This window comes from Herpailurus yagouaroundi, unplaced genomic scaffold (assembly GCF_014898765.1).
Source record: "Herpailurus yagouaroundi ecotype Mexico unplaced genomic scaffold, PumYag 195, whole genome shotgun sequence".
Classification (NCBI taxonomy): Eukaryota; Metazoa; Chordata; class Mammalia; order Carnivora; family Felidae; genus Herpailurus; species Herpailurus yagouaroundi.
In genome coordinates, this window is record NW_024412426.1 from 5318214 (window position 1) to 5326732 (window position 8519).

Below are 8519 nucleotides of genomic sequence, written 5' to 3' on the forward strand. Positions count from 1 at the left end.
GACTCTGCGAGCTGCATTCTATAGATGAAGACACTGAGGCACAGAAAGGCTGAGTAACTCACCCCAAGTCACACAGCAGATGACTGAGCCGAGATTTGAATCTGTGTAGTCTGGCTCCAGCATCCATACCCTGGACACATTATTTGGTTTGTGTAGGATTAAATAAGAGGTACTCCGTGAGTGATAATTATCTCCGCTTCCAGTCACCAACATAGCCAATAAGCCATTACCCCTTGAGCATGGGTTTTCTTAAAGCTAGAAACCCAGGTAACCATGTGAGCATCTAGCCCAGTCGACTTCAAACCTTTTGATCACATACCTCAAGTTGTAAAATATTCTTTTTGTCTTTTAAATGTTTCCAGGTTTATTTATTTTTGACAGAGAGGCAAAGTGTGAGTGGGGGAGGGGCACAGAGAGAGGGAGACACAGAATCTGAAGCGGGCTCCAGGCTCTGAGTGGTCAGCACAGAGCCCGACGCGGGGCTCGAACCCACGGACCGTGAGATCGTGACCTGAGCCGAAGTCGGGTGCTAAGCCGACGGAGCCACCCTCGCTGTAAACTATTCTTGAACCAGGAAACATGCATCCATAGATGCACATATATTTAGTTGTGCATCATTTAGAGAAATGCCCTGTTGTACGTATGCCCACGATAAAATGTGGGGAAATCAGAAATGTAAAAGAAGGAAGGACAAAAAATGGAAGTTCAGATAATTCTACCTGCTCTTCAGGGGATTTTCTTGTGTATTCTATTTGAAGCCCACTTAAGAACTCACATTGTTGTCTCTGGCCCACAAGAACTGAAGAGCAAGCTGGGCCCATCAGATGACTGTGCCTCACCACGTTGGCATCTTATCTTTCAGGCCAGGCCCTAGACCCAATCATCCCCTTGAGGGACACCAGGACCAGTCATCAGCAAACCCGTGAGTCCAGCAAAGCAGGATCTTCAGCGTCTCTTGCTCCTGTGCCCTCCTCCCCTCACTATCCCCCTGCTCCTCGGCCCTCTCAGTGCCCTGTGGTGACCCGCCCCTCCCTCTGCCTCTCCCTGCATCAGCAAAAGTACCTCATTTCTATCCACCTACCCGGACTTAAGTATTTCATGGGGTTATTTGCATTTCAAGCCTTACCTCTGATTAAATTTTCAAAGGCTCGTTTTCCTCAACAGCCAAATGGAGAAGTTAATCCCCCCGTGAAGTTTAAGTGGGGAATCACTTTTGACCATGCCTAGTACGGTACCTTCAGAGCGCCGGGCGCTCGGTATGGCTCTGTGCATGGCCAAGGGGTTGGAAGCGAGAAGGAAAGACTCTGCTATCCCTTACAGGAGAGGAAACAAAAAGAAATATTACCTTGAAGCGACACCACAGCTTGCTAACCCCCATCCAAGCCCAATGGCACTAGGCTTTCTGCTAACTTCTGGGGCCTCACGTCCCCAAGGGACTCTCAGTGAGTGGTGTAGAGACGGGGACGCTGTTCTCTGGCTTCCTCGTTTGAAGATGGGGCCCTGACAGGGACTCCCCGTAGCTTAGCCTTTCAAACCCCGTTGCGCACACACAAGGGTTAGCTCCCCTCCTCCCGAAAGCCCCTTCCCACTCCTGGACCTCCCTGACCACTCATGAGACAGGCACCGTTCCGAGGCCAGAGAAGGGAGGTGGGGGGGGGGGAAGGCTCCCCCCGAGGGCTCAAGGGCAGCTGTTTATATTATAATTAAGGTTTTACAGCATAAACTGAAATGTAGCTTGACTATTCCAACAAGGCGCTGGAGGTAATTACCACTGCTAGAGGCGTTCTCCACTGCCAATTATTTCACTCCCTAATTGAATGACTTGGGCCGCAGTGGAGAGGGGCAGGGAAAGGAGTTTGCTTTCAAACATGGACGTTCCTTCAGACGCCTCAGAGCAGCTCAAAGCTTAGCGCACTCTCAGTCCCAGCCCTTCCCCAGGCCCTCTCCCAGGGGTGTGGTGTGGAGGGGAAGAACTCGAGTCTCGAAGTTCCATCACTTACTGGCTTGGGCACATCACTTAAACTCCCCGAGTCTGTCCCCTCGTCCATAAAACGGGTCTGACTGAACGACAGACGTCGTAACCCTGTTGTGGGAGTTAAACGAACGATCATGACCCTGGCACACAGAGAATGTTGAGTAATTCTGGTCTAAGGAAACGGCAACCGACAGCGAGCGCGGCCATGGGGGAGCGGGTGCTTTTTTTCTTCCCTGAACAGGTGGGGAAATTGAGGCAGAAAGCACACTTCGGTCCCATGTGAAATAGCTTGGTAAGTGAGGGCCGGGGCCAGAGAGAAAGTGGGCCCCCCCCCTTGAAAGAAAAGGAGTGATTTCCTTTGAGTTGGGGCGGACGTGGCTCCTCCTAAGAAGGCTGGACAGACCCCCAAGGTATCCTGCTCCCGGAGGTTCTCTGCTCTCCCTTCCCCATCTCCACACAAAGCGCCCAGCACTGTGCACAGTACCCTGGTTGCCCCCCCGCCCCCCGGTCCCCAGGCAAGCCCACCGATTAATACCCCCATGCATTTGCACGGAGCTTTCTACGTCTAACATCTTATTCTACTTTCTGCACATCATCTTCGAGCCTCACAACCACCAGGAGACCCTGGTTTACAAACGAGGAAATGGAAGCCAAGAGAGATTAAATAAAGAGCGTGAACTCAGTCGAGGACTAAAACACAGGTCAGCCTCCACACGGAGGGGCCGGTTCTGTTCCTAGGGTTAACCACACACTCCCTCCCCAAGGTCCAAAATGTGGTTTACAGTGCAGATTCCAGGACCACTTCCCAGGGATTTCCATCCCCTGAGTCTAAGAGAGAGTCCAGGGATCTGAAGGTTAGAAAGTCCCACGATTTTCTGATCTCGGTGGTTCAAAGACCACATCGTGAGAGGCACTGGAGAAAGTAGGATGGGCAGCAGACGCCTCTGAAATACCACCTGTGCGACCTCAGCAGCCAGGGTTTGACTTCAAGTTTCCCCACTGTTAGTTTCCTTAAACGCAAATGAAGATAATAATATTTACCTCCAAGGGATTTTTGTGACAATTCAATGACATAACGCAGGTGAGGTGCTGCACGTAGTGCCTGGCAAGGAGAAAATGCTCAGTAAGGTTAGGAATTATTGGCAAAATTGCTGTTGTTGTCTCCACACCGAAATACAGCCAAGCCCTGTGTTACTCAAGGGATAAGTTCCTATTGCTAATACCTTATCATTCAGAGTCATTAAATCTATAAAAAAAAAAAAAGGGATATGAAAGAGACATAAATAGGATTTGATAAACAAGTCATTTTTTAATAAGAGTGACTCATTTAGCTGCCTTGGGGTGGGGGTGTTGGGATAAGCAACGGTCTGTTCTCTAATTAGCAGCCACTGACTAACAGGAGGAAAGGGACACAGTTGGTGGGTATGCCAAGGGGGGCTTCTTGAGAACTGGCTTTAAGTTGATGTGATCGGTACAAAACAAACAAACAAAAATCATTAGCAGACAGCAGTGATGTAGACAAGGATGTTAGAGCCCACGCCCAGCTTCTTTCTGACTCGTCTACCCTCCCAGCGCTTGGGCAATCGTGTCCAAACCCAAGCCAGCCTCCACACAGGTCTCCTGGCTGGGTGGAGGGAGACTCTGGCCTCTTCCTGGAAAAAGCCTGCCCTGAGGCGGCCTTAGGACTGTTTCCCTGGTCTCCCTGGGGGAAAGGAAGGGCAAATATCAGAAGACAGTAAAACAAAAATTATGCTCTGGAGACGGCCTACAGACGATCTGTGATGGGACCTCTCTCATTCTCTCTCTCTGTCTCTCTGTCTCTGTCTCTCTCCTCCCTTAATTCAACAGAGGCTCCCAGTGAAGTACGAAATAACTGCTAATGTCTAGGGTTGGTGGCCTGGACTTAGAGAGCCTCCTAGAAGTTTGCCATTTCACGCAGGCCACCTCTCTCTCCTACTCGATTGTTGCCAAACAGACACAGGAAACCAAAGTTCTGATTAGGGAAGGCCCACAGACATTTTTGGGTGCAGTCTGGCATCGTGGGGAGTGTGTTCCGAGAGGGGAACTTTAACATTTCCACACCCAGTTGCATGGGAGCAGGTGTCCCTCAAGGGCAAAGTGAGGGGAGTCATGCTTTGGCCCTTCGTGGAGAAACTGGAATCCCACAGTGCCTTCCGGGTGAGAGCAAACTCCTCCAGCGAGCTGCCTCATGTTTAAGCCATGCCGTCAGCTAACTGCACAGTGGGAATTGGCAGACCCCGACCCCGTCCCCATCCTCTCCCCTTGAGCAAGTATTTCTTTTTCTTTCTTTTTTTTTTTTAAATCTATTGTCAAATTGGCTAACATACAGTGTGTAAAGTGTGCTTTTGTTTTTTGGGTGGGTAGATTCCCGTGGTTCATCGCTTACATACAACACCCAGTATGGAGCAAGTATTTCTGTCTCCGATGTTCCCCTTCGGGCCCAACAGATTCAACTCTAGGCTTCCTCTCTGACCCAAGCCCCTGACATCCCCCACGGGCACAGCCCACAGTGGGGAACCAGCCTGCAGAAACAGGGAACCTAGGCCAGTCCTATTCTTTATCTCTAGAAAGCTCCCCGTTTAATCTTCCCCCCTTAGTCCTTGATCAGCTGTCCTTCATGACTTTCATTTGTCGCTGTCACATGCTCCCTGTGCCCTTTTTTTTTTTTTTTTTTTTTTTACCTCTGACTCGCATGCAATCCAACTCAGCGCTGGGCAAGCAGTGGGCTCCATCCATGCCTGAGGAGTGACCGACGAATGCACGAACGACACAAAGTGGCCCGGGGGAGATCTCCCTGCGGGTGAGGGAAGCAGGCTCGTCAGTTCCAGCCCTCCTTTCCCCTAAGGAAGTCCAGAAGGAAACAGACACTGCAGAGAAAACACGGACTGTTAATCTTTTACTCAAAGCCCAGCACCACCGTAACGTTCCTTGTTTGTGCTAACTGTTGCCAGGAACTGTGGTAAAATCACATATTTGCCTGGAAATCTGCTGCCTGTTACAGAAAAACATTCAAGACAACCTCCATGTTTCAGTCTTGATTTTCCCTCCCTCTTCCTGTATCTATACTCTCCTTCCCTCACACACCCAAACAACTTACCCAACCACAGGCGCCTCGATACCCTGGGTAGACACCTTGCCCTTCCCCACCCTTCCCAGCCACTCCTTCCCCAGCTCATCCCCCCAGGGCTGCAGGCAGGTGAGGCCACAGTTCCTGGGGCCATTCAGATCTCATTCCTCTCCTAGGAGGTGAAATTACCAAGAACAGAAAATGTATACGTGGATACTGCTGGGGACATGTGGCTTTGGACAAGACAAGGGCTTGCGGGAGAGGAGGTTAGCCAGATCACTCAAAGCCAAGAGCCGGGGAGAGGTTGCTGCCGATGGAGAATTCCATTTGTTTTAATTTGGGAAAGCAATTGGGAAAAATAAGACATTAGTACTCAGCGTCCCTCAAGGAGGAGCGGCTTCCCGATAGGTTTGTAGTGCTCCTAATGAATGGTCACCCTCCAAAGTTGAAGCATCAAAGTTGCATGCAGGCACCAAGAAACTGCTGGTCGCATGAAGTTGGCCTGACAGTTCCTCAACGTCAGGCACTTTCCCTGGGTGACCCAGGGGCCAATGTCTCGTGATCCCCTCTATGCCCTCCCCTGATCCCTGGGCAGCCTCTGACACAATATACCCTCAGACTAACCTTGAAGCACATTCTTTATTTGGTTTCCAGGGACCGCAAGCTCCTGGCTTTCTTCCTACATCCCAGGCATCCCAGGATACTCCTTTGCTGGGTCTTCCTCTTCTTCCTGATGCCTAATAGATGGAGTAAGCCTGAGCTCAGTCCTTGGACCTCTTCTCTGTCACACTAACTCTCTTTGTCATTGCTGTCACTTAGACTTAAATATTGGTTGAATCATAAGAAACATCTGATATTCAATCTTTTCATCTACGAAGTGGCTATTTCAACGGTTTCACCTAATTCTATGTCTGCGCTACTCCCAAATCCGTGTCCCCCCCCCCCCCCACCCCCCCGACCTCCTTGAGACGGAGACTTATGTATCCAACTGTCTCCACTGCGGTGTCTGGTCGGCATCTCCAAACGAACCAGAGCAATTCAGGGCAAGAATCTAGGCTTCCCTGTCACGTGTGTTCTCTCCCCGTCTCCCCCGTCTCTGCTCAGGACAATTTCATTCTTCCAGTTGCACAGAGCAAAACCCGGCAGTCCTCCTTGCTTCCTCTCTCTCTCTCTCTCTCTCTCTCTCTCTCCTGCACTGCAGAAGGCAGTCGGTTAACGCTAGCACCCTTCTCACTCCTCCACCCCCACTCCGATCCTCCTGGAGCTGTCACCCAGATTACTGTAAGAGAGTCCCTACTGGCTCTTGCTTTGCCTCTTGGACCCTCTATAATCTATTCTCTAATAGCAGTCACCGTGGTCTTTCCAAATCATTAGTCATCTCATGCCAGTCTCCCCTCCCCAAGCCAGTGTCTTCTGATAACACCCAGAACACAATCTAAACCCCTTGCCCCATTGACTCTCTGCCCCCCACCTGTGTCTGCCATCATTGTCTTCGTCACCAGGTACATGTCTTCGTGCACCAGGGCCTTCATATGTCCTATTTCCTCTGCTTGAAGGCTCTCCCTCTGCTCGTTCCCATCTCTATTCAGATATCTCCCCTTACGGAAAGGCTTTCCCAGACCATCCCATCCTCAAGTAATATTTCTCCCTTCACCCTGCTTCATTTCATATCCTTACCGTACGATCGCCCAGTATATAACCGTGTGTGCACTTACTGTCTTTCTTCCAACTAGAATCTAAATTCTTTGAGGGCAAGGATTTTTGCTGGTTTGGCCAGTGCCCTTTCTTAGTGTCTGGAACATAGTAGACACTCAATAAATATTTGTTCAGTTAACGAATGAACTGATGAATGAATGGACAAGGTCTTTAGCTCTACATCCTGTGAGAGCCCATCAGGACTTGGTGATCGACAAGCCGGACCCACAGTTTAATAATGAAAGGGAGCTAGGATTGTGCTTCTGTGTGAGCTTGTTGTTTTGGGGACATTTTCCTTAAGTGTAATAACTTCAACTTCCTTTTCCCACCAGGTTGGAGGATTCCAGAGCAAGGGGCCAATTTCCCTCTTTCCATGCTGTCTATCCAAAACATTAAGACTTTGCTCTTCGTGCACCGACTATGGCAACTTTGATGCTTGCTATTATGACCACACACACACACACATACACGCACACACACATGCCAATAGTAATAAAAGGCAATCACAAACTTTTATCAAGATCTTACAAAGCACCAAGCACGATTCTAAACTCTTACGTAGAGTATCTCATCTAGATGACTTAACAACTCTGTGAAGCAGGTACGAATCTCATCTCCACATTCAGATGGGGAAACTGAAGTATAAAAGGGATTAAGTAGCTTCAAAGTTTACATGGCTGGTAAGAGAAAAGGCCAAATATCTCTGAGATTTTTAAATGTTTCAGTAAAGGTCTCCCAGGAGTTCCTACCCATCGAACGTCTGGCCCCCTCACCCTCACTCTTGTCAAGATTTAGCCCAGCTTGCTTAAAGCTCTGAAGAATACCATGAGGACAAGGGCAACAAACATTAGGGACATCCTAAGTAAGTAGCAGTGAGGAAGGTCCTGGACCCCCATGCCCACTAAGGGAATGTGATTGCACCCAAAGTGTCATCAAGTCAGTGACCCCTCATTCGCCCTGTGAGGGCCCTCTGCCTCCCTCATTGTGGACGCTCTCTCCTAGCCTGGTTTCAGGGCTGTGTCTGCCTCACATCCTCAAGTGAACAACCAAGTCTATGCAGCAACTGATTTAGTCCCTGGCCCCACTTGTTAGCTCAGCTCCATCTGGTAAACGGAGTCCTGATGCCCTAGGTCCTCAACCCTTTCACCTGCCAGGTAGCACCTAAAGACATGTGCCTTCTGAAAAAAATCACAGCATCTACTCTGCCAAGAAATGGAGACACCCCCGCCCCCCAAGGCCTACGTGTTGATGGCCACCTCCTGCTATGCTGGCAGTGGTCCAAACAGGCTGCCTGGAGGCCTGCTGCTTTTCTCGAGGGAAGAACTGACAGAAGACATTGGGGCCCTGCTCCCAGCAGGCCTCTGCCCCCTCCAGGCAGTGCCAGACCAGAGAAGAAGGAGTAGGGGAAGGGGAGGGATGTCTCTCCAAGTAAGTGAGCAAGTAAAAAGATAAATGGAACCAATTTCAAAAGGACTTACAGGGCATCTGGGGAAGCAAGACTCCTGGGTTATAGTTAAGGCTCTGAAGCATCAATAATGTGCTTTACATCCATCTCACCCTTCTTTTGGACTCATCAAATGCTTTCAGGGGTAACCCCCAGGTCCCCTCCTCACAGCTAGACAGGACTCACCTTTCACAGCACCAGAAACAAAGGCTGCAGATACTCAGATATAATGTGCAAAGACTGCTAGTCTAAATGTTAATACAGAAAGATTTGAAGGCAGACCTGTAGTGCGGGTCTCCCAGAGAACATGTGGATAA

At 49.7% G+C, this 8519-nt stretch overlaps 1 long non-coding RNA gene across 2 annotated transcripts; it reads right to left on the reverse strand.

The window, feature by feature from the left end:
• Window positions 1-2539: 2539 nt before the first annotated feature.
• Window positions 2540-5795, reverse strand: LOC121011689 (uncharacterized). Of its 2 annotated transcripts, none has more exons than XR_005781698.1 (3): window positions 5688-5795; window positions 4678-4863; window positions 2540-3077 (listed from the first exon to the last, which is right to left on the reverse strand). It is a non-coding gene; the product is annotated as an uncharacterized LOC121011689 (long non-coding RNA). The 2 variants fall into 2 exon arrangements; XR_005781697.1 differs by lacking the exon at window positions 2540-3077 and adding an exon at window positions 3276-3677.
• Between the last annotated feature and the right edge of the window lie 2724 nt (window positions 5796-8519).